Below are 22,561 nucleotides of genomic sequence, written 5' to 3'. Positions count from 1 at the left end.
CATCTTGCAATAAAATACAAATTATGAGTCTAAATGTAATTCCACACCATTGGAAATGTCACAGGAGTGCTTCTCATTTTGTGCAGGTGAAGTTCCTGTAAAATTTAGAAGGGAAGAAAGACTCCTAGTTAGGCTCTAAAAACAAGTAGAAGTTCTGATTAAAGCCTGGTTGAATGCCTTGCTGAACAAAATGTAATCACAGAGTACATCATGTGCAATCAAATTAGAAAGGACCTTGTTCTCCTATCTGTTCACCCATCTATGGTGAAGTAATTGCTTCTTCAGAATGAAATGTTAATAATGGCCCTTTAGACTTCGAATGCAACTAAAATGTTACATACAAAATAAAACCCCTTTGGTTGCAGCATTCTGTGATTTCAGCTGCTTGGAACGACTCAAATTGAAGTCTCTGGTTTTATGTCACAAGGATGGCCTAAACCATATGTGATGATGGGATAATCTCAGAAAGTTGGCAGCAGTTGTAGTGCTTCTAATTTTGGTCACACCAAGTTAAAATAAAGCTGATAAAATTAATTAAATCTAATAAAAATATTAAGAGGTAGGTAAAACTCAAAAAACCCCTGTGAACAGCACAGTGCCAAACATTAATCAAGACTGATTACTTTTACAAGTGTTCAGTGCACACATTTAACCTGGGCTGAAACTGTAAATAAGTATTACAGTACTACTCTTATTGAAACTCTTGAGAAACAACCTCAAAGTCGTGGTTTAACATTCAGAAAAATTAACAAAAAGAACTGCTCTTATTTATCCAAATCATAAAAGCAAAGCTAAATTTGGGATATTAAAGAGTACTTTTGCTGTGCTTCAGTTCTTTCAGTATTTAAACAAGTTTCCAACATTTACTCAGAGATAAATTTATATATTTTAAAAACCCTGTTTTATGGAAAACTACATGTTTCATTAGATGGATTATGGAAAAATATAGCCTTTTATTAGAACATAATCATTAGTACTGCAGAGGTTCTATGAAAATAAGCTGTTCCTAGGATTGTTAGGTGTTAACCTACCTTTTTATTAAATCAGTGGTCAGAATGAAAATCTATCTTAAATCATTCATCTCATGGTTCGTTGGCAGTCACAATGTCTTTTATTTGATCTTTAAGCAAGCAGTGAGGATTCAAAGAAATTTCTGTTAATATGAATGAAAAAAGACTCTCTGATTTCTAATTGATAGTAGTTCTTGAAATTTTAAGGATATATTTCTCTTTTTCACCATGGTGATTGCCTAGCTACAGCTGTATTTTCTGAGCTTCCAAAGACATAAAAAGAATGAAAGCCTTACCTATGTCCATAGGTTTTTTTAGATAAATAATTTTAATTTTTTTTTTATATTTGCAATTCACCTAAGCTCCATCAGAAAGCATGAAAAGATGTGGCACTGCCACCTTTGGGACTGTGAGACAATCCTTGTTCCTGCAATGTTTCAGCTAACCTGCAATGCCTACCCTGAAATAAAGCACACACAATTGCCTGAGGCCTATGCAAGAGGCCTGGATTTGTCTTTTGTCCTAAATTTTCCAAAATAAATTGAATGAAAGCTCAGTGATCACTGACATTACAGCCATCAACAGTACATGGTGTCCCAGGCCAGAGTTCAGGGAAGGGGAGGAAAACAAGGAGCCTTTTTCAAGGATTTTTTTAGGACATTTTTGGTTTTACTTGCATCAAAGGTTGCCCTCAAGCCTACAGGAAAGTATTTCATTACTGCCTTGTAACATTTTATGGTTTTTAGAAAATATTGCCTCTGTGTTGGACCCAACATTAGGAAAAGTATAATTTCCATTTTTGGTTCTGCATCATTTCATCTTCCTGAGGTAAGGAAATCGGGAGCTTCCTTGCAGCCATTTGTAGGTATATTGCACAGATTTCTTCCAGGAAAGCAACTGCTGAATTAATCTGTTTTAAAGCAAGCTGAGATTTAATCTCACCCAACTATGACTAATACAAAGATCACAATACAGATAATTTTCTAGATCTGCACTTAGACTTTCTTTCCCTTTTGACAACAGAGTGGACCTTGGACAACTCTGCCTTTAATTTCTGCTCTTCAGCCAGGTCCAAGCAAGGAATCCAAATCCAAGAGGAGAGTTCAGGGTAGCATAATGGCCTGTTTCTGCTTGGACTTTCAGGAGATGGAATGTTTCAGTCATGGGATACCTAGAACAATCTTGATAGCTTTAAGATTTAAAATTAAAATGGGTGCTTTCAGGCATATTGTTTTTGAAGCTGTAAGCAATAACATATTATTGTTCACAGGATTTTATTCATTCAAATGCGTTCTAGCAGTAGACTTTAAAAGGATGTGCTGATCAAAATCATGAGGGTTTTACTTTTGAAATTTAATTCAAAGTCATTGAATACTAATGAAAAAAAATACACAAAATCCCAGCATTTAAATAATAAGACTTTCATCTAAAAGTGCTAATTCGTATGAATTCTCACACTGTATCTCATGCCAGAAGTTTTGAGTAAATCCTCGCTAGTCCTGTGCTTTCTTAGTGACTTTTGATAATAAATAAATACCTTTTTTTCTAAAATGGTTTTGTCCAAGAAAAAAAAAATGAATGGGTAAAAAATCACCTTTAGGTTTGTGGGTAGAATTTTAAGTTGTTTGTTTGCAGATTTTTATTTTTTGTTTAATTGAAGGGATTCTTGTTTAATCTGAAAATTATCAGTTACTAATTTCACTGCAAGAAAATAATTTGCATGTTTTATACCCACCTAAGCCACTGGCACATAAGACAACAAAGGTCTCACAAGTGTACACATTTCACTGACATGCACATGTGCCATTCTTCAAGGGGAAAAATTCATATAAGAACACTTTTCAAATGCAGGGAACTTTTACTTCTTTAAACTATTAAATCAAAAATAAGCTTAACATTAAGAAAAAAAAAAAAAGAACTACCAAGAAAACCCCAAACTTCTATTATTCTGATATTTTGAGGATGCTGATTTGTCTCATTTATTTAGAACAAGAAACAGTTTAGAATGTGATAGTTTTGAGTTTGCTCTATTTAAGAATTCTTCAGAACCCAGAGTGGGCAGTGGGGATAAGAAAGTTAGGAGGTGAAGATGACAGGGCAGTATCACCAATTCAATTTAATCTTAAATTCCAAAAAGCTTTTCAAAATCAAATCAAATATAAAGGGGGAAAATTAGCATAAGAATCACCAGCAATAAAAGTAAAGAGAAAGAATAAAGTAATTGCTTTTCACCAAAGTTTAAAGCAAAGCAATAACAGAGAAAATACTGCAGCTTAGAAAATGATTTGCCATTGGGATGATTCATTTCTAGCCCATAATAGGTTTTATTTCCCTGCTTTGCAGTAATGCATTCATTACATGCCCAATTTTGAGCAAAGTTAGCCACAGAATCCTTTCTAAATATACAACAGTCACTCTTCAGCTCATCTTCAATGCTCCAATGCATGACAACCCAGATGGTAGCAGTGTAGCACGACAATAAAAGGTGTACAATAGTTGTCTAGTACTTTATTATTAGCTGAAAGAACAGGCTAAAATGACAGGAGTTTATTGTATAATTCATTAGTCCAGACTCTGGCCCTTTTGGAGTCACATTCAGAGGCTGTTCAGTGTCAGAAGCAGGTGTTTTCCAAAGGCATGCCCTGTGGAAGGGTTCATGTTGTGCTAGAGCTGCCAATCTGGTGGAGGCCTTGGTGTTTTGGTGCATGTCCCGTGCTGGCAGTCCAAACATGTCCCATCCACACATCCAGAGGGATAACTGGAAACACCATTCCAATGTAGCAATGCTTTTACAACATTCCTGGTGTCACATACACAGTGGGGGAAAGCTGTATCCAGTTCAGGCAATGAAATAACATCCTAGGAAGCTGGGCTTGGCTCTAGTTAAACCCAGCAGCAATTCACTGCCTTAAATTCTTACCCATTTAGTGGTTACTGTCAGTACATTAATTTTTAGAAGAGCAAAGTTTTCCAAACCTTTTTTCCCAAGGGTAAAATCCTGAAGAGAGATCCTATTTAACTAACTCTTAAACTCAAGGATTTTTGTGAATTTTCAATAGTAAACACATCTAGTATCCTTAAAGTCCATGGATATGGTTTTGATATCCTACAGAAAGGAAGGCCATGGCTTTTAAGTTCAGGTTCCCAGGACAGACAGTCAGCAATCACTCCAAGAAGTTTTCAAAGGCCTCTCTGTCTCACTCTGCTGACTATGAAACTTGCACATTTATTTTAATCACACCATTCTTTAGAGACCTTAAAATTTGGGTGAAATCTGTGTGCATTTGTAACCACATCCAAAACACCACATTTTGGCAGGTGAGTGCGTCACGATCACTCAGTTCCAAGAAGCTTTCAAAGAAACATTTTAAATGAAACTTTTGTTTTAGAAAGCTTTTGAAGCACCTGCTTTTTTACAGGTTATCAGTTGTATGTTTTATGGGTACCAACCTGTAAATATGAGGAAAGCAATAATGTGAGGAAACATGTAACAATCTACTTGTCTTGAAATGCCATTGTCAAAATAAAACAGATGTATTTTCAACTCTAGGATACAGCAGTGGCAAAAAAAAACCCCGCTGAAGTCAATGGCAGAAATGTCCCTGAGTTCAGTAGCACTGAGATTTCATCTCAGAGCTTCTAATTTTAATGACTTTACATATTCATTTGCTACCCTAAAATGCTACATTAAGAAAGACAAGCATTTAGTTATTCTGACGTGCAGACCAGGGGAGCAGGCCATCTGGCATCCAACAAAATGTTATGATTACTGGAGACTTGTTTCCAAAATATGACTTGCTGAATTGGTATTTTCATTTCAGCAAAAACAAACAGGTTAAGAGCTTTCTCTTTGAGGTTTATTTTATTTCTGTACAATACAACAGATGGAAGTGGCATTCACCCCACTAAGCAGGGGGATTGAGCCTTCCTGTGAGAAGTCTACCAGTTGAAGTTCACAGCTTCATCAAGAACATATTCTAACTTCTGGTATCATTTCTTGAACAACTTAGAGCTTTGTGCATTGTGTTTTGTCTGGGAAACACTCCAAGTTTCGGAGACCTGCTCTCCACTAATTTAGAGTGGATGGCATTTGAAAAGTAAAATGTCTTTCTAATAAGAGGCTGCAAAGTCATAGCAAATAAATGCAGTCAACAGTGCACAAAATGACACATCTGTGGCCAAGAACACCTTTGTGGAAAGGCACTGGCTCTTAATTAGTTGCCTGGGAATCTCTGCTGCTGTTTGACAAAGTCTTCTTGCTGCAGTTTGGCTACAAAATGGAATTGGTTTTAACCTCATTTATTGAAATAAAGAAAAAAGAGATGCTATTAACCCCATCAGTTGCAAAAAGCCACTGACTCACCTGCAGCCATGTTAGGTTCCTGACTCCAGGCATCTAGTCTAAAATGAAATCAAATAACAGAACACAAAGGGCAGTGGCATTAGGTCCAGCTTTGATTCCTTCCTTTAATTCCACTTCAGTTGGAAATCATACGTATTAAAGGCAATAATTCATTTTTTTCTCAGCAGTCAACAAATTCACATAAATAAAATCTGTATTTCCCATAGTTCTAAGGTGTTAAATTCACATAAATAAAATCTGTATCTCCCATAGTTCTAAGCTGTTAAAAATGACTGGACAAGTTATTAACTGTTAGTGTTCTTCCCAGCAGTGGACAGCACTTCACATTCTAATGAGCATGCCATGAAAAGAGCAAACATGGTACATTTTTGGATTGTGTGCCTAGATTCAAGACATTATGAGAGATGGTTACAATAATATTTTGCTCTGTATTTGTAGAATAAGTAAATGTACAGAGAAAGGGCAATAAAAAAAAGGAACAAAACTGAATAATTGTGCTGCATTCTAATAGAGGACAGTATTGGGTATACAGTTACAAGAGCCATTTTTCTGAGGCATGAAATGCTGAAGATACTAATTTAAGAGGTTAAGCTATAAGAGTTTTAAAGCAGAGTGATATTAAGAAACGGAAAAAATAGGCTAACTACTGAAAATACCATTATAGCTATATATTTGGCTGTAGAATGCTATTGCCAGGAAAGGTATAACCTCTGCACTCAAGTCCAAGAAAACACTTTAAATAAAAAGTACCACAGCAATAGAATCGAAAGTCATGCAGCTCTAGGTGAGCTGATAAATACCACTGATTTTTATGCTTATGAGAACTGCAGAATGGGAGTATATGTGGGGCATGTAATTTCAGTTTATTGCAATTTCATTTCTCCATCCCTAAACTGGGGATAAAAGTAATGTTTAAACACATTCACAAAGGGCTGTAAATGCAATTTAGGCAACTAAAGGCAGCTCTGCAGTACAGGTGGAAAACCCCACAACTTAGATCAAAGATGCCAAAAATACTTTCAGTCTTGTCTAACCCATTGGGACTTTCAGATTTGTGTTACCTGAAGACAAAATCTGAGAAACTGAAGTATTTTCACCACCTGAAGTTTAAAGAAGAAGGTGGGCTTTGCACTCAGCTTCTGCAACAGTCTATGTATTGTGGTTGTATCAAGTCCAACTAAATCAACAGATGTTAATTTAGATTGGAAGGACTAATATAATGCAGATTAATGTTTGTCAGTCAAATCGATAAAGATAACATGACTACACTTCACATGAAATTATTTCTCCAATAAGTAGTTAATTTGCATGTAGACAGTGATTATTGTTAGTTAATTAAATGCCACGTGATTGTTCAAAGTGCACTGATACTTGTGAAGCAGGTAAGTCATAAACAGCACAGTCATGGAAGCATAATTTGAGACACATTTCTTTGGACTTGCTGGTACTGGAATATTCCTGGAAATGGGACACATGTGGACAGTTATTTTCTGGCTGTAGTGCTAATGTGGTAGCAGGACTGCTTTCCTTTACAACTAAGAAAGGAATCTGCAGTGTGTGTTTTAAGTTATTATTGTATTTCCTGATCTAGAACCTAGATCTAGTGACACAGAGTGGGCATCTTATTACTTCATTATTTTGGTAAAACAGAAGCAACTGCTGACAAAAGGCATTTCTCCATATGCTCTTGATAGTACAGGTGATTTCTTCTTTTCCTTAGGCTCCACTTGTGGCTAGAGAATTTTACATTGACAGCTGATCTTATTTTGGTTTGGTTTCTGATGTTGATCTTTACTGATCCTTCCCTACAGTGTATCCTTGAATTTGAACAGACAGTTTATTGTGGAGGAGGAGGAAGGATGTTTGTAGAGGAAAAACAGGAGCAGAATTAGAAGGCTTAATGGCCTTTAAATTCTGTCATAGCAGTTTAATTTCTTATTGTAGACTTTATTTATTTTCCTGGCATCACCTGTCATCCTGATGAGGGTAATGATTAAAGTGTGGTGCAGAGCATGATACATATGGACTTCCTTTAAACTAAAAATAGGCTCCCTTTAGCTCAGTGGCTTTTCAGTAGGTTTTTCATTTTTCTTTGATGACTTCACGCTGGTTTCCATTTTAACTTAAGAAACAGTTCAGCAACTGGGAGTACACAAATTCTGCCAGGGATTTGTAAAGGCACTTAGTGACATGACTTTTGTAGAAAGAATGCACATCTTCTAAATGTTCTGCGTGTAAAACAGCTATTAATCAAAAACTCCCATAAGTAACTACAGAAACAAAATTGGAGTCACCTGCTTTATTCAGAAGGAGCCACTTGTAATGGTGGAAACTAGGAATATTTGAGCAGAATTGAATACTCTCACAGAGCTGAAAGACTGACTGATGCACTAAATGCTGTGAAACTCAGCTGGAAATTCTTATTTTCACGTTGTGTTACAAACCTGACTGATAAGGAAATCTTGGTTGACTCTTTAGGAAAAGAAAATCATTAGGGGTTTTGGGTTTTTTTCATTATGTCCCCATTGAAATCTTTATTTATCCTGTATGAAGAAAACATATACATGATTTCTGTTGAAGAACATACAGAGATGTGTATCTTTCTGGTTGGGTTGGGGTTTTTTTCTTTACCAGCACCATTGTTGCAATCCCTGAAAGGAAATTGTAATTAAGTTTTTAATTAATTATTATTACTTCTATGCTATTTCCTATCTGAACACTAGTTTATGGTAGGCAAAGGCATTCCATTAATCATCCCACCCTGCATAATGAGCAGCTTTGCTAATAGGACACAACAGACTTCAAAGTTATTCAGTCAGCAGTCTGAATAATGACATTTTACACAAAAATCTAAATAATGAGCATGCAACAAAAGCAATAAGGTGGATTATGGCTTTTTGCTTTTAAGCCACCATGAATGGATAAATGGAAAGGAATTTAATTACGTTTTATAAGTAATACAGAGTGTTCTGCAGGTTCCTTAAAAATCAGAATAGGTCAGGGCACCCGGTGCTTTAGAAGAATATGAATTTAAATAATAGATATAACTGCTAGGGATCAGCTTCATTGGAATATGTAACTTTGCATTTGCATTTTTGTGGAAAACGTCTGCAAAATATTGCTTATCATAAATTAGAAGGATGTTAAGACCGTATTTGACAGATATCCCAGACTCAGCTTCTAGTACACATTGCTGCAACTTACATTAAAAATATAATATAATATTATAATATAATATAGGCATCAAGACTGTCAGAATTAATTCAAGGAGCATCTGGACACTGCTCTTATTCATACTGTTTAAATTTAGGTAGTCCTTTGAGGAGCACAAAGTTGAACTTGATCCTTATGGGTCCCTCATTATTTGAGATATCCTATGATAATATAACATAAAATAACAGAAAAGCAACTTGAGAAAGAATGATGTGTGACTGAATGTAATTTTTTTACTTGTAGAATTATATTGTTTTTTACTCCTACTACTTGAGAGAAGCAACATTAAAGGACAGTGTTCCAGTTTTATTTAAAACACCATGAAAATCGGTCTCAGAAATGTTGAAACTAATGGCAGTTTTGTGGTAGGTGTTACTGCAAAATAAAAATTTGCAGTAATTGAAAACAGGACCATTTGGAATTTGACTTTGGATGTTTTGGAAGGTGCACATTGCAGGATCATGTGTTTTTTTTAGAATATCTCTCATATGTATATGGGAAATAAAAATTATCTCTGATGCAAAATTCTGAAAATATTCAGGTGGAGCTTTATAGATCAATCAGTAGTTTATGAGACAGCAATTTTATAATCATGTCAGCAATGAAAAGCATTGCTGCTGCCATCTGCTCTTCAGGCAGCTGTGCTAACCTTTTACCTGTCTGAAAGAACACAGGTGCTCTCTAGAAAAAGGCATCAGAATTGTATTGAAAAATATTACTTGGAGCTGCTGGAAAAATGCAATTGTCAAAAAAGCTGAAGCAATAATGGCTACAGGACAACTTAGAATGACTTAGTTATGCTACATTTAAGAGAAATCCATTACATGAGACCAAGAAAAATCTGTGAAGTAAAAACTAATAACTTATCTACCACGTACTCTAGGAATGATATTTTGCTAACTTACCCAGTAGTAAAGCAAAATGTTGGAAATTATTAGCACTCTCAGTAGGAACATTCTTTTATTTCCCATTCTAAATTTCTTATAAAATTCTATTATGCTTTATGGGACCCAAAAAAATGGAATGTTGCATGAAAAATAGCTTGTGGCAGAAACAGAAAAATATAGGCTTTCAGATTTGTGCATTGATCTTGGCACCAACACCTTGCAAACAGATTTCTGGTAAATATTTTACACGTTGCTGATTTCACTAAGTCCAATTAAAAAATGTGAGTCATAAAATATATCTAGTTATCACAACTAGATGTATCATTTTCTCCCAGATTTTTTGAAGTGAATTCTTTAAAAAGAAAAATTTCTTTTAAAACCTCAAAACTCTGATGTATTTCGACTTTAAATGCAAACTGTGAAGTTTGTTCTATCCCCAGTTAGGTGAGAAGCAACTCAACCAAAATCAATAAATACATTTCAGTTGTAAGAAACCCATGCAAGAAGAGACTGGGATTAGGATTTCCAAGTTTATCTGTTAAAAGGGGATTACTACAAAGAGCAGAAAACCTATTGAGCTTCAGAAACTTTTTGCTGCTTATAAATATCTGAGGGTTTAAGTACCACTTCTCACAGAACTCGTTGCTTCGACTGATGAAATGTATTTTTAGCTCAGAAACACATCTGCTCATACTATGAGGTAACTCTAAACTGAACCAAGTCTTAAAAGAATGATCCTATCAGGTTTAATTGTTCAGTAACAACATTAATCACCATTAACTCATTTAATATTAATTTGGTTGTCATAAAATGCTCTAAATTAATTAGCTTGACCTTAATTTTGAAGGATATCCCATAAGTGCCCGGTGTAAAAGCTTGGCTTAGAGCAGAAGGCAGGCTGGGCACATGATTCCTGACTACCAAGTTCAGCCTTTGTACTTGAAAGAGTTTGGAGTATTAAAATGTTTCTCCTGTTTAATCTCAGCCAGTAACATCTGTATTTATGGTCAGAGTTCAAGAGGAAGTAAAAGATTCCATCTCAGCTGGGAGAGATCTGCCCAGATGTTTCTCACAACTTGTAGTCATCTCTGAACTCTCTAAAGCAGATAATCTGATCATTTTAACATCCCAATTCCATTAATTTTACCATTTCAGATATGGAAAAACTGAGGTGTGGAAAAAAAATGATAGATAAGCCCTTTAAAGTAAATATTTTAGAACATTTTTACTCACCTTCTCAATCCCACATCAACAACTGCATTAAACAAGTAAAGCTGTTTTACAGCACTCAGAATTCTAGCAGGATTATCATTATAGCAGGCTTTTCATTTCTTTTGTTCTGTATTTTTTATTTGAACTTTTCAATAAATATCGATGATCTTGCTAAACAAGGCTTTTAATGCAGAGGTCACTGACTCATTCTAAACTGAGAGATACAGATGAATACTTTAAAAACAATAGTTTTAATGCCAATATTTGATACAAAGTAGCTGATGTATTTTATTCTTTTCATACACTAGATTATGCATTCTCCTTACACTGGCATTTCTGATATATTTTTTGAGAATCAATTTTTGTCTTATGTAAATGGTCCTCTGGAGGATTTCACAACTAGAGGCAGCAGAAATCAAACATAAAACCTACCCTTAGGACAAAAATATTGTCTGTTGTTTGCACAAAAAACAAGCAAAATAAACTGCTGTTTGAGTCTGTCCAGAAAAATGTCCTGCTGTTTTGTTAAAAGTGGGACTTACACCTCATGGAATCAGAAAAGACAAGCAGCTCAGGCGATAGAGAGTCGATAAATCACTCCTGTTCTTTACCAAAGGAGTCTGCGTGTACACTACATACATTTTAAAATTAAGAAGCAGTAGAAGTGGGGGAAAAAAGCCCTTATGCTGTGAGGATCATTTGGTAACAAGTACAGATGCATCTCAAAACCACTTGAAAACAAGACATTTCCCTGCTGCCGAGAGACCAAATTTTGAGCACAGTTGAAACTGTTAAAGCACAACAGCAATTATTCCTGTTCATTCATTACCAAGTTATGCCTGGAAATAATAATTGCACTGAACCCAATGACCACATGAGATGAGCAGAGAACATTCAGGAGCTAATAATTCTGTTTAGGTATGTTCCTGATTGCTTTTGGTCTGCAGAGGATACAACTGAATTAAGTAATTTCTAGCTTTTTTCCTATTACCCAGTTAAGTCAATTTGTATAAATTCAGCCCAGAGGTTCCTATAGCATATCACTGTAGTATAAACTCAAGTTACACTGATGTAACTAATAAAATTTACTCACCACCTTCCAAGAAACAGGGATTTGAGAGATCCATGGTAGAAGGTACCTTCATTCTACATAAGGCTTCAAAGAATGCTGTAAAGAAAATTAAATTACTTGACATTATATAGGGCTCATTGCGTTACAAGGCTCATTATATTTTGTCAAAATCCAGGTTTTATTTCTTGGCATCTCTTCAGCCTTTATCAGTACAGAGATTCTGCTTCAGTTCTGTTCATCATCATTGCAACCCAGATTTTTTACTGTCACCACATGTGCCATCGTGTTCCTGCTTTACACCTTCCCTTCTGGGGAACCTTCTCATTTCCATCCAGCACTTCAGCTTTCTGCCTTCAGAAAACCTCTCTCTTTCATCTTACCAATGCAAACTGCTGCAATTCTTTAATTTAGCTGCTTCCAGGGGATTTTGACCACCATCTCCAGGCCCAAGACCAGATCTGTTCTTGTGCCCCGATGTACAGACGTGTCCTGAAACCAGCTCCTGGCAGGTTTGGCTTCAGCACTGGCACTGGTACTATAATTTAAAACTCTGTGTTATCAGACCCTTCCAACATTTCCTCACATTTAGGTGTTCTCAGTATTTCTCTCTCTTTTTTTTTTTTTTTCAAGGCAATGTATTTTCCAAGTTAAAAACCAGCTCAGATTTCCCTGATTTTCCCTGCAATCATTTTTGTTAAAATACCAAAAAAAGGGGGCAAGACTATTATGTGCTTCCAAGAAACTTTAAATTAATGTGCAAGAAAGGGACAAAAAAACCCGTTTTGTTTTTTTTGATGATTTAATACTTAAAATGTTTTTTCTGTTTCTGCTGCTGTGCTTATGCCCCTAATATGCAAAAATGTGCAGAATTCATTACCTGCTGCTGTTATAGAAAGAAGATGCAGCAGTAGTTTATTTTATTCTTCCAAATTAAATATTCTGACCCTTTCTTCCTGGTGATCTTTTCCCCTTTTCTGTACACCTTTGTTGCCTGTTATTAACCTGCATCGAAATTTTAATTTTTAAAAAAAAAAATCCATAAATCAAAATTAAGAGACATCGTGATTACTAATGGACATTTTTTCATTCTTTACCACGGTGCTATCCCTTTTGGAACAGTTTCATTATTTATTTTTTTTCTCTTTCTTAATTAAAGGTCCTTTTTTATAAGAAGTCTCTTTTTGGAATAAACATTGATTTTTCCACATCCCAAGATCTGGCTGAAAAACCTGAAAATGTGTATTCTGTGCTTACAGTAAAGGTTGGAATTATTCCTTGCCATGGCACTGATATGAAGTTTGCTTTAAAACATGAAAGATCCTCTTAGACTCATGAGAAATGGTATTAAAATTTATTGTTAGATATTGCTGATTGTGATTGAAAATCACTTCATTAAATTACAGTACAGAGAGATGAAGGACATCTTGCAGCAATGAAAATGGTTGCAAATTTAATTAAAACATTAAATTATTGTTGGAATAAAGGTCATAATCATAAAATGTAATTGAAGGAAGTACATTAGCATGTACCCTAAGGTATCCTTTCTATTTCAAAATACATATTACATATTTGACATTTAAGGAGGAAATAGGTACCATTTTATCTGGGTGGATGAACGACGATGGTGAGAATTGTTATCCATAATACAGTTTAAGAGCCCAATTTTTCAAAAAATCATTTGCTCCTTGCATAGGTGTAACATACTATTTGTGTGCCTCTGACTGAGGGAATTCACATTATTTATGGAACAGCCTGGACCTGCACAGAGCAGAGGACATCAGATCATATACTAAGGCTTTATGGAAAAGGTGTAACTTATGCCACAGCCTTCCAAGGGTATCCTTGGCAGCCCCTGGTTATGTTTATGCCACTGTGTGCCATTTATCACTGCACTTCTCTCCCTTGCAACAGATTAGGGAGGGAAAAAATGCATGAGGACAGAAAATAGAAGCTGCAAGAACATCTATCCATGAAACTGGTGCTGAAAGCACATTGGTGATGCTGCCACAGCAGGGCTGTCACCTCATGTCCTGAGAATTCCTTGTTCCAAACACCAAATACCCCAGAAATTAATAAACCTTAATGATTCCTCCTAAATACTCAGCAGTAGCCTTTGAATTCAGATCAAGTCTTGTCAAACATTCTGCATCTCTTTCTACATTTACTGGTATCTTTTTGAAAAGGGAGAGGGTATTTTTTGAAATGGCTCGGATGGGAAAATCAGAGCGAGCACACGTAGAAAATTTATATATTTCTATATAAATAATTTTGTAATATATATTTGGAAAGAAAGCTAGGATTGCCAAGCTGGAGTTCAGCAGTGGTTATGCTGATAAATCCATGCTGCAGATTGAAATGCTCTATTGCAGCAAGTCATTTTACACTGTGGAAACAAAATAAGGATCATGCACAGGTTTCCAATAACAAATTAATTCTTAATATTCTTAAATAGCAGTAGAAATCTCCTAAATCTGCCTCAGTGATCATCATCTTTCATTGCTGTTTCTCAAGATATTATTTCAGTTGCCATATTCCTTCTCATACTGACCTGTTGATAAAAGCCAAAAACCTGCAAATTTTCAAAGTTTAAATCTACTTCTGTTATATTTTCCCTTTTTTTTCTCTTTTTTTACCCTCTCCTGCTTTACCTTTTCCTTGTTTTCCAATGTTTTCTTCTGTTCAAATGTATTCCTTTATTAGCAAAAACATTCAATTAAAAAAATCAAAGAAGATCAGCCAGGTTTTAGTGAAGATATCAGATATTGCTTCTTAGAATTACGACATAACTTTTATTTCCCAAACACAGAATCTCAAGATCCATGCTGCTATTTTTCTGTCCCATTGTAGTGAGGCTTTCTCTGAATCCTCCACTATTTCCTTTACAGAGAATTGCATCTGACACAACGAGATACAGATTTCAACACTGTTTGGCTCTGCACTGGGATCTCCAGGAAACCTGATGTGTAAGTGAATTCTAGAATTTGGCTGTTTGGCAAATGTCAGTTTTAAGCAAACCCTTCCATGAGTCAGCAGTAACCCTCCATAATAATGTCCCAGCCATTATCTAGGCAGGGAGTTCTGATCTGTTGTCTTAATTACTGGCCTAAATTAATCCACATATTTCGTACAAAGAAGTGCTGAGGATGGAGACCATCATATGATATTTGTGCAGTTATATCCTCCAGTGCTGTGTTTTCTACAGCTCGTGTTTTTACTTTATCTCTGCTCCCTTAAATGAACCATTAAAAAAAGAAGGAAAAGAAATTTCAAAGCAAGTCATCATGAATTATTTATTACCAGTTTTTCTGCTTTAAAAGCTGAAAGAACTAGATTAATTGCATTATATTTTTTACTGTCTGGAACATCAGAAAGGAATATAATAGGAAAATTAATATTTGACACTTGTGCCCATTAATGAAATTGGGAGGGCTACACAGTTTCCTGATGAGGCGTTTCTGAAGACTTCTGCAGTTCCAGCCCAAGCCATGACACTGCAGCAATGAAAGAATTAATGGAAAAAATATACACAGATCAAACAAAAAAGGGATACAGAGCAGGAACATTCAGACCACGGGAGACTGTGGGTGACTACAACAATTTCAGGGAACAAGAAGAAAAGGAGAAGTGCGTGAGAGGAAGTTACAGGTACTGAAAAAGAAAAAATTGAACTTGAAATCAGGACTGAGGCATTGTCTACATTTCTCTTGCTCAAATAAGCAGAAGAATTTCTATATGATACATGGTTTGGGTTCTTTTCCTTCTGCTTCCCAACACCCTAAATCTGTTCATCATCACTGCATCAGATAAGACAGAGAGGTTTTCTAGAGCAGATGAGACCCGAAACTTGAAGTGCAAAATGTGTAATATTGTTTGCTCATTCGTTTGCCAATTACTGACAAAATCTAAATGTAGTTTATTGCTAAGTGAGAGAAGGTTGTCTTTAATTACAGCAGCCAACATTACTTTTCTATTATAAGCTGTTTGGTTTTATACCTTTTCAGTCTATTGTCTCTGAATCAATCAGTATAAAAGCAGGCTTGTGGAAATTGGAATTGTCTCAGGGGAAGTGCAGAAACAAATTAACAAAACTGAGGGACATTTAACATCTAGAGATTAGCAAAACAAGAATTCAAAATTCCTATCACTTCCTTTAGCATGGATACAAAAGTCTTATCCTAGAAACAGTTTAGGAAAAAAAATGAAGCATGATGAGTCTCCTAATAAGTTTATTTTTGATCCCTCTTGCAGGGTTCTTATCTATGGTAGTTTGTTATTCTACTAGAAAAAATATGCAGTTTAAGAGTTTTCTATTTTGAATTATTGGCATCATTCTCTTCTATTTGAGTCAGATAAATGGATCACAGTACACAACCAGTTATCAAAGCCAGCTGGTTCTTATGACATTAGGCCAACTTCCCAAATTCAAAATGCACATCACCCTTAATTAAGGAACACGTAACTTCCACTTCACTCGGGTGAGTTGGAGGCACAAAACTGATGCCAGCTTCTTTTTTGGAATCAGGAAAGCTGAAATGCATGAGGAAAAATGACAAGAAGAGATGCAAAGACTGGCAAAACAGAAAGACAGCTGAACTTCTACCTGTTGTCTGTAAGTACTTCTAAAGCTGCTCAGAACTGACAGCAAATGAGCTGGTGGGGAAGGAAAACATATATAAGGAAAGGGAGAAATGTGGGAGCAGCCAGGGAAAGGGAGCCAGTGCTGCTGTTTCAGTGTGGGTTGAGTGAATTGCCAGGTTACATTTGAGAACCCTTGCAAGGCTGCAGTGAAGCGTTTAATGGAACACAGAGAGTTCTGAGTGCTGGCAAAGAAAAAATCAGAATACCTTGAAGAGCAATGTCATTATCGCAAAATTTACAGTGATTAAAATTTTGCCAAGCTTTTTAGTTTCCCTTTTTCATCAGTGTTTTTTTCCCTTCTAACTGATCATTCATTTTCAATCTGCTGTTAAACAGCTTTATCAAATGAAGGCTGTGTGCTGTGTAATGAGAATGTATCCAATAAAAATGCTTTCAATTACATTTTAAAACTGCAAAATATCAAATTACTGCTGTATGAGGATACTCCATTGAAAACTGTAAGATTACCAGAGAGGTCGTTATGTTTCTCTACTACATGACTTTGTAGTATAATAGCACAGTGTCACCTTATATATGATTCATTGAAAATGTTACGGTGAACAAACCAATTTTTCATTTCTAGAACCTTGCAATCAATGAAACAGTTCATACAAAGCAAGCAACAGTGTAAACTTTTACTTCTTTATTTCGATCACTACTAGAACTTTTCGGTGATACAATAGAAAATAATTCAAAAAAATGTGGTCTAGTTTTCACTATATCTGTGATTTATTTAATTCTTATATTCTCCTCGTTGCAGTTATATCCAGAAGTGCTAGTTTCCTTCGTCTTTTGATTCTTATTCACTAGCAAACGTTGGGTTGGGAGAGAACTGATGGGGTTGCAGGAGATCCAAGTTTAGCTCCTTATTTTATCATTCCCATGCTGCCTTTGAGAAATCAGTGCTGTAATGTACTTAAGTTCCATTTGCAAAAGACAGTCAGACACCCAGAAAGCAGTGAAGCCTTAGTGCTGAATCACCTGGGTTTGGACATCCTGTCCAAATCTCTCTGTAGTCAAGTCCCCAACTGATGGACTCAGTTAATGTGACAGGGTACAAGAGGTACATCTAAATAAACAATTCCATACTTTGCAACGGTTCTTTTTAGGTGTTAAATCACTTCCTTTTATAGTTTGGAGTCATGTTGTGTGCACTAGAATGTGCCATGGGTTTGGAGTAGGTACCACAGACCCTGATACTCGGGCATCACACACAGATGGAGGGAATCTCACCTTTCAAGCATCAGCTTAATGCAATTTTCGAGAGTGTATTTTAATTTTTACGCAGTTTTTGTGGTATCACAGAACACCATATTCCTGCTGACAGATGGAATGGGTGGTTTACCAGAATTAAATTAACTTTTAAGAGTAAATCTGTTTCCCTCTGTCCTTTACAGATTCTGCATAGGAACAACATACCTCTTTCAGGATGTGTATGGCCAAAACATCAGATAGCAGGGCCTCTGATACCTGGCCTGCTTACACACCTTAAAAATGATGTTTCTGTAGCATTTGCTCTTCTAGACTGCAGTAAAAACATAACATGATATTAAATGCCAAACAATTTTTACTTCTCTAGTGCTTGATTTGTATTATAAATTAAGGATTGTAACATAATGATTTGCTTTTTGTTGTTCATTGAGCAGCTCAGCTTTCAGCTGTGATAACACAAACATCTGTTCTTTTTCTGGCAGCATGGGTACAGAGGAATTTACAAGATGAGAATTGCATATTAATTGTTACCAACATTCCTTCTAACACAAGGGGTTTCTTGATGATATGAGGTGTGATAGAACAGAACCACAAAGTAGCAGGAGAAATGGGGTTGGCTCTCTGGAGGTCACGTTGTCAAAGCAGATCAGATTGTTTGCAGCCTTGTGTGGTCCAAGTGATTATCAAATGTGCAGGAGCTGTGCTAAAACTGAAGAGGAGTAACTGCCAGTCCCCCTCAGACCATGGAGCCCACCCATTAATATGCTTACAGGAGAATAAGGCAGGACTTCAAATGTTCCATGCTCCTTAACAAACAAACAGACAAACAAACTCGCTCCAATATTGATTGTAAACACTGGGAGAATCTTCATAAATACATGAAGGGAGACTATAAACTGAAAACAGGGAATAATGAAAATGTTGTGAGCCAGTGCACCAAAGCAGCAGGAAATACTGCATGTGCAAAGATATTTATGATTAGAACTGTGAACTAAGTAAAAATGTGTGTGATTGCTCTGACCTTCAACTCATTACGCTCCCAATTATCTTTTTATTCCTAGATGCAAAACAAATATGTTTTAATTATATTTATGCACAAGTGCATCTGAAGTTTGGATAAACACTCATGAATAAATTAAAAACCCAGTGAAAACCAGACTTCATAAGAAAAGCACTGACAAAAGATTTTATTGTAGCTCATAGAGTGGTTCTGATTGTAACATCATCCCACCTAGCATAAGTTTTAAATTGTATTTGATTATAATAATTATAACTTTTTACAGAAAGCAATCATTTGACTGGCAATTGCATGGAAGAGTGAATGGAAACCTAGCAACCTGGCAATTCCTGTTATTATAGAGGAACCCTTGCAAAAAGTATATTCTGTTTGAAAACCTTGCATTTAGTATTTGATGCAAGCTGTAATTCAATTCAGTGCAAGAGTCTTTAAGTCCTCTTCATCTGCTGTCAAGAGAGGAGCTGGGGGGTGTGCATGCACCTCATGGATCCAAAACATCACTTCTGAAGGATTTAATGAGGGTTTGGGGAGGTTATTTCTTAAATGATCCTGAATTTGACACTTTCATGCCATCCCCTCCCTTTGTAAGGTCTGTTGTATACCAGGGCAATCCTAGCAAGGAAACATGGACAGGGAAAGATAAACAGCAGAGCTGGTTTGCTGCCAACAGGGAATTTTACAGCACGTGAAAGGATGGATCTATCATACATAACTCCAGACATTATAAATGCAGTTTTATAAGGGTTCCTAATTTAGATTTCAGCTGCTTACCTTGTCTCTAATATCCCAGAGAGGTAAATACTAGTGCTGCCACTACAAATACTACAACAGCACCTGCTGTTACTACTTTTATAATAGTTTAAATCCAGAATTTCTATTTGCTTTTCGTACTGTTTGGACTATTAAGCACAAAGGAAACAGGCTGCTTACAAGTCACAGCAGATACCCTGTAACTGCACTGGGTTTTCAACACTTTTATCCTAGAAGACTGAATAGTCCAGTGCAGGGCATCTGGGACAACACTACAGCTAAATCCCAGCATATCTGTTTTTTCAAGGCCAGCATTCCCCATCTACCCTTTTTCTTTAATGGTTAGAAACATGAAAATGTAAAAATATCCTATTTACAACTATGTACTGAGAATCCCACATTATATCACTCTTCTGCTGTGATCTGATTAGGGGGTAGAACATAACTTAAGAGTATTTATTTGACTTTAAAGTCCTGTGGATTTTTTTATGAGGCACCACGAGATCTGCAGGTCAAGGCAGTAAATGAAGGTGTGTCTAAAATTTTTCAGGATTCACTTAAACTGGGCCTAGAGATATCAAACACCACCATCTCAGCCTGTAAAATAAAGGTCAAATTGTCTTATATAAAAAAAAATCTCCAGAATATAGAATTTCAGCACAGAAATATCGGTAAATAAGTATGTCATATTTATAGTTACATTTATATTTATTCATTGATCAGATTTTCAGTGGAGTCCAGACAAAGTAGACACTTGCTATGATTAGAAGCAATTATAACATCACTTTTAGGTTAAATGTTTCTGTACAACTGTCAGTAAGAAATTTACTCAGTTATTTTTATGCCAAGTTATTTTTATATACATGGCCATGGATTATTCAACACACAGAGAAACAGGGAAATTGAGCACTTACTTATCAGATTGTACAGCACTGCAGAAAATCAGGTGGAGCAGCAGGAGCTTAATTCAAATTCTTTAAAAGTACGTTAATTCTAAACAAAATCATTCACCTCTTCCCATTAATATAATATTCTTCTTTCTCCTCCGGAGCTTGACGGAGTCCACCATGATAAAAGAGGTTTTTCTAGTACAGACACCTATTTTTTAGTGCAATTAACAGGCCCAAGAATTATCTAACCAAGCTACAAAAATCAATAAGTAATAAAGAAAATGTTTCGTCCCACTAACACTTCCTTTTCAAATGCAGTTCATGTTTAAGAACTTTTTTACAACTGGTGTGTGCCATTAAACAGTTATTCAGGCTGGCAAAACCAAAAAGCTTCCTCATAGTCACAGGGCTAAAGTTGTGCAGCCAGGGTGTCATATAAGAAAGTAAAACTAGGTCTGCATAACATTTTACAACTATAAAATAGAACTAGTAAAATATGTTTTCTAATATCTAGTTTCTGCTATTCTTGTCCTGAGGATGATGTTAGCATCAAAAAAGTATATACTTTTTTTTAGCAAAATTAAAATTAAAAAGATAAAAAGAGGCCAGCTGGGATAAACAAGAGCAGGAGGTAGAGGAAGATAAAAGTGTGGCCTTGTCCCTCCTGCCTTTTGAGAGTGAATCCCTACATTTTATGGGAGCTGAGGGCTGCTGCAAATCACCCACCTGTGCTGAGGGTTGTAGGGACACACACACCACCTTCCATGATGCTTTCCATCAGCTTTCCTTCCTGACTCCTCCTCTGGAAACTGTCCTGCTGGTTTATTTGGGGATCTTAAGTGAAATTTTCCCCGAATCAAACAGAGGTTTTGCTTTTGAGGAAATTGGGTTACTGCAGAGAAAATATGCACAAAAAGGGGAGCAAGGATACAGATGTTGTGTGACAGCAAAGGCTCTCTCTGATACAAAGCACTTGCAACTTGTCTGTTATATTCAGTGTCTGAGTTCTCACTGCCTCTGAATCACCAATTAAAAGTCACTTCTATTAAGTCTTCTCAAAAACACTACAGCAAATGATTCCACACTTACATTTAGCTTAATAAGCAAAATGTTAATCAGTGTAAAATAAACACTCTTGGTGACTTGCACCATTCTTTTGTACTTGATAACAAACCAGAGGTCCCAAGCCTAAACCCATATTTCACCATAAACTGCTTCTTAAACAGTGGCCTGCAGGCAGACATTACTGTGCTTGTCTAGTGACAATAAGGTTTGATGGTCATCTGTTTAACTGTACTTTCTTTTTCTATTTCACAGGAATTGGGATAAGAGTTTAGGGCTTACACATGTCCATTGATTGCAAACAAATCTCTGTGTTAGGCATTTGGTTTTTCTGTGTCAGCAGTGTGCATTATCTTTGTGAACTGGGCCTTCATTTTTGGCCTGTGCAGCAGGCCTTGATGGCTTCCTCGCTATCCCTGGCCACCCGAGCCCTTGGTATAAATTACCTCTGTCTCTCCTCTTCAAATTTTTTCCATTCTCAAATGCCTTTTTCGTACCATTATAATGTTTTCAAGCCGTTTTATGAATCATTGTCATTTAAGCACTGTTCTCCCTTCCCTCCAGAGGAAGTGGGAGCTTCCTATTGATTAACTGTATAGGCTGGAAAATTGCTCTTCTGTCCTCTCTGTGCTAATAACCTAAATTGCTTTCTGCAGGATATCATCCTGGAAGCACAGCTTCAGCAGCCACTGTCTATCTTTTGGATGAGACCAGTGAAGAATTTTAAATTAGAGTGCTTTTCTCACTCTGACCTCACCCTGGCACGGTGCTGCCAAATGCCTTTGGGGAGTTTGCCTGGAAACCTTAAACCTTTCGGATTTCTGTTCATTTTGCAAATCGTGTTTGTAATTGGGAAACAAAACCAAAGCAATGAAAACAACGTTGAAGCTTGAAGGGGGGTTTGTGAGGCACCACTTGGCAATGGCAGCAGGTGGAACCCTTTAAGGACAGACATTGGACTTTGTACATGGAGCCAAGTCCTGATCCTCACTCTGAGGGTATCAATATTCATTGGACATGAGAGTCACGGTATTTAAGCCAATGTTCTCCACTTTTGATTGTGTCGTTGTGAGCTGATCAGCTCCTGAAGGTGCCTTGTCCTTGCTATCACGGTATTTAAAATCTATATGTGACTCTATTCTTCCAGTCTTTTAAAATGAACATCTTCAAAGGACGTTTCTGCCGAGGTTTGACAAAAGAAAAAAGAAAGGAACATACGTCTCACAAATTTACC

The 22,561-nt window shown here is 36.3% G+C and overlaps 1 long non-coding RNA gene across 1 annotated transcript in view; it reads left to right on the top strand.

Annotated features, from left to right (window-relative positions):
• The window catches only part of LOC108641550, a 25,161-nt gene extending 7,279 nt beyond the window's left edge, over nucleotides 1-17,882 (top strand). The window contains exon 4 of the long non-coding RNA XR_001922077.1: nucleotides 17,793-17,882. This is a non-coding gene — a long non-coding RNA (uncharacterized LOC108641550). The remainder of the gene's footprint in view (nucleotides 1-17,792) is intronic.
• Nucleotides 17,883-22,561: the final 4,679 nt, after the last annotated feature.

The sequence above is a fragment of the Manacus vitellinus genome, unplaced genomic scaffold, assembly GCF_001715985.3.
Source record: "Manacus vitellinus isolate BGI_N305 unplaced genomic scaffold, ASM171598v3 scaffold_69_pilon, whole genome shotgun sequence".
NCBI classification, from domain to species: domain Eukaryota; kingdom Metazoa; phylum Chordata; class Aves; order Passeriformes; family Pipridae; genus Manacus; species Manacus vitellinus.
The sequence above is the reverse complement of the archived record's forward strand: the minus strand, read 5'-3'. Positions and strand labels throughout refer to the sequence as shown.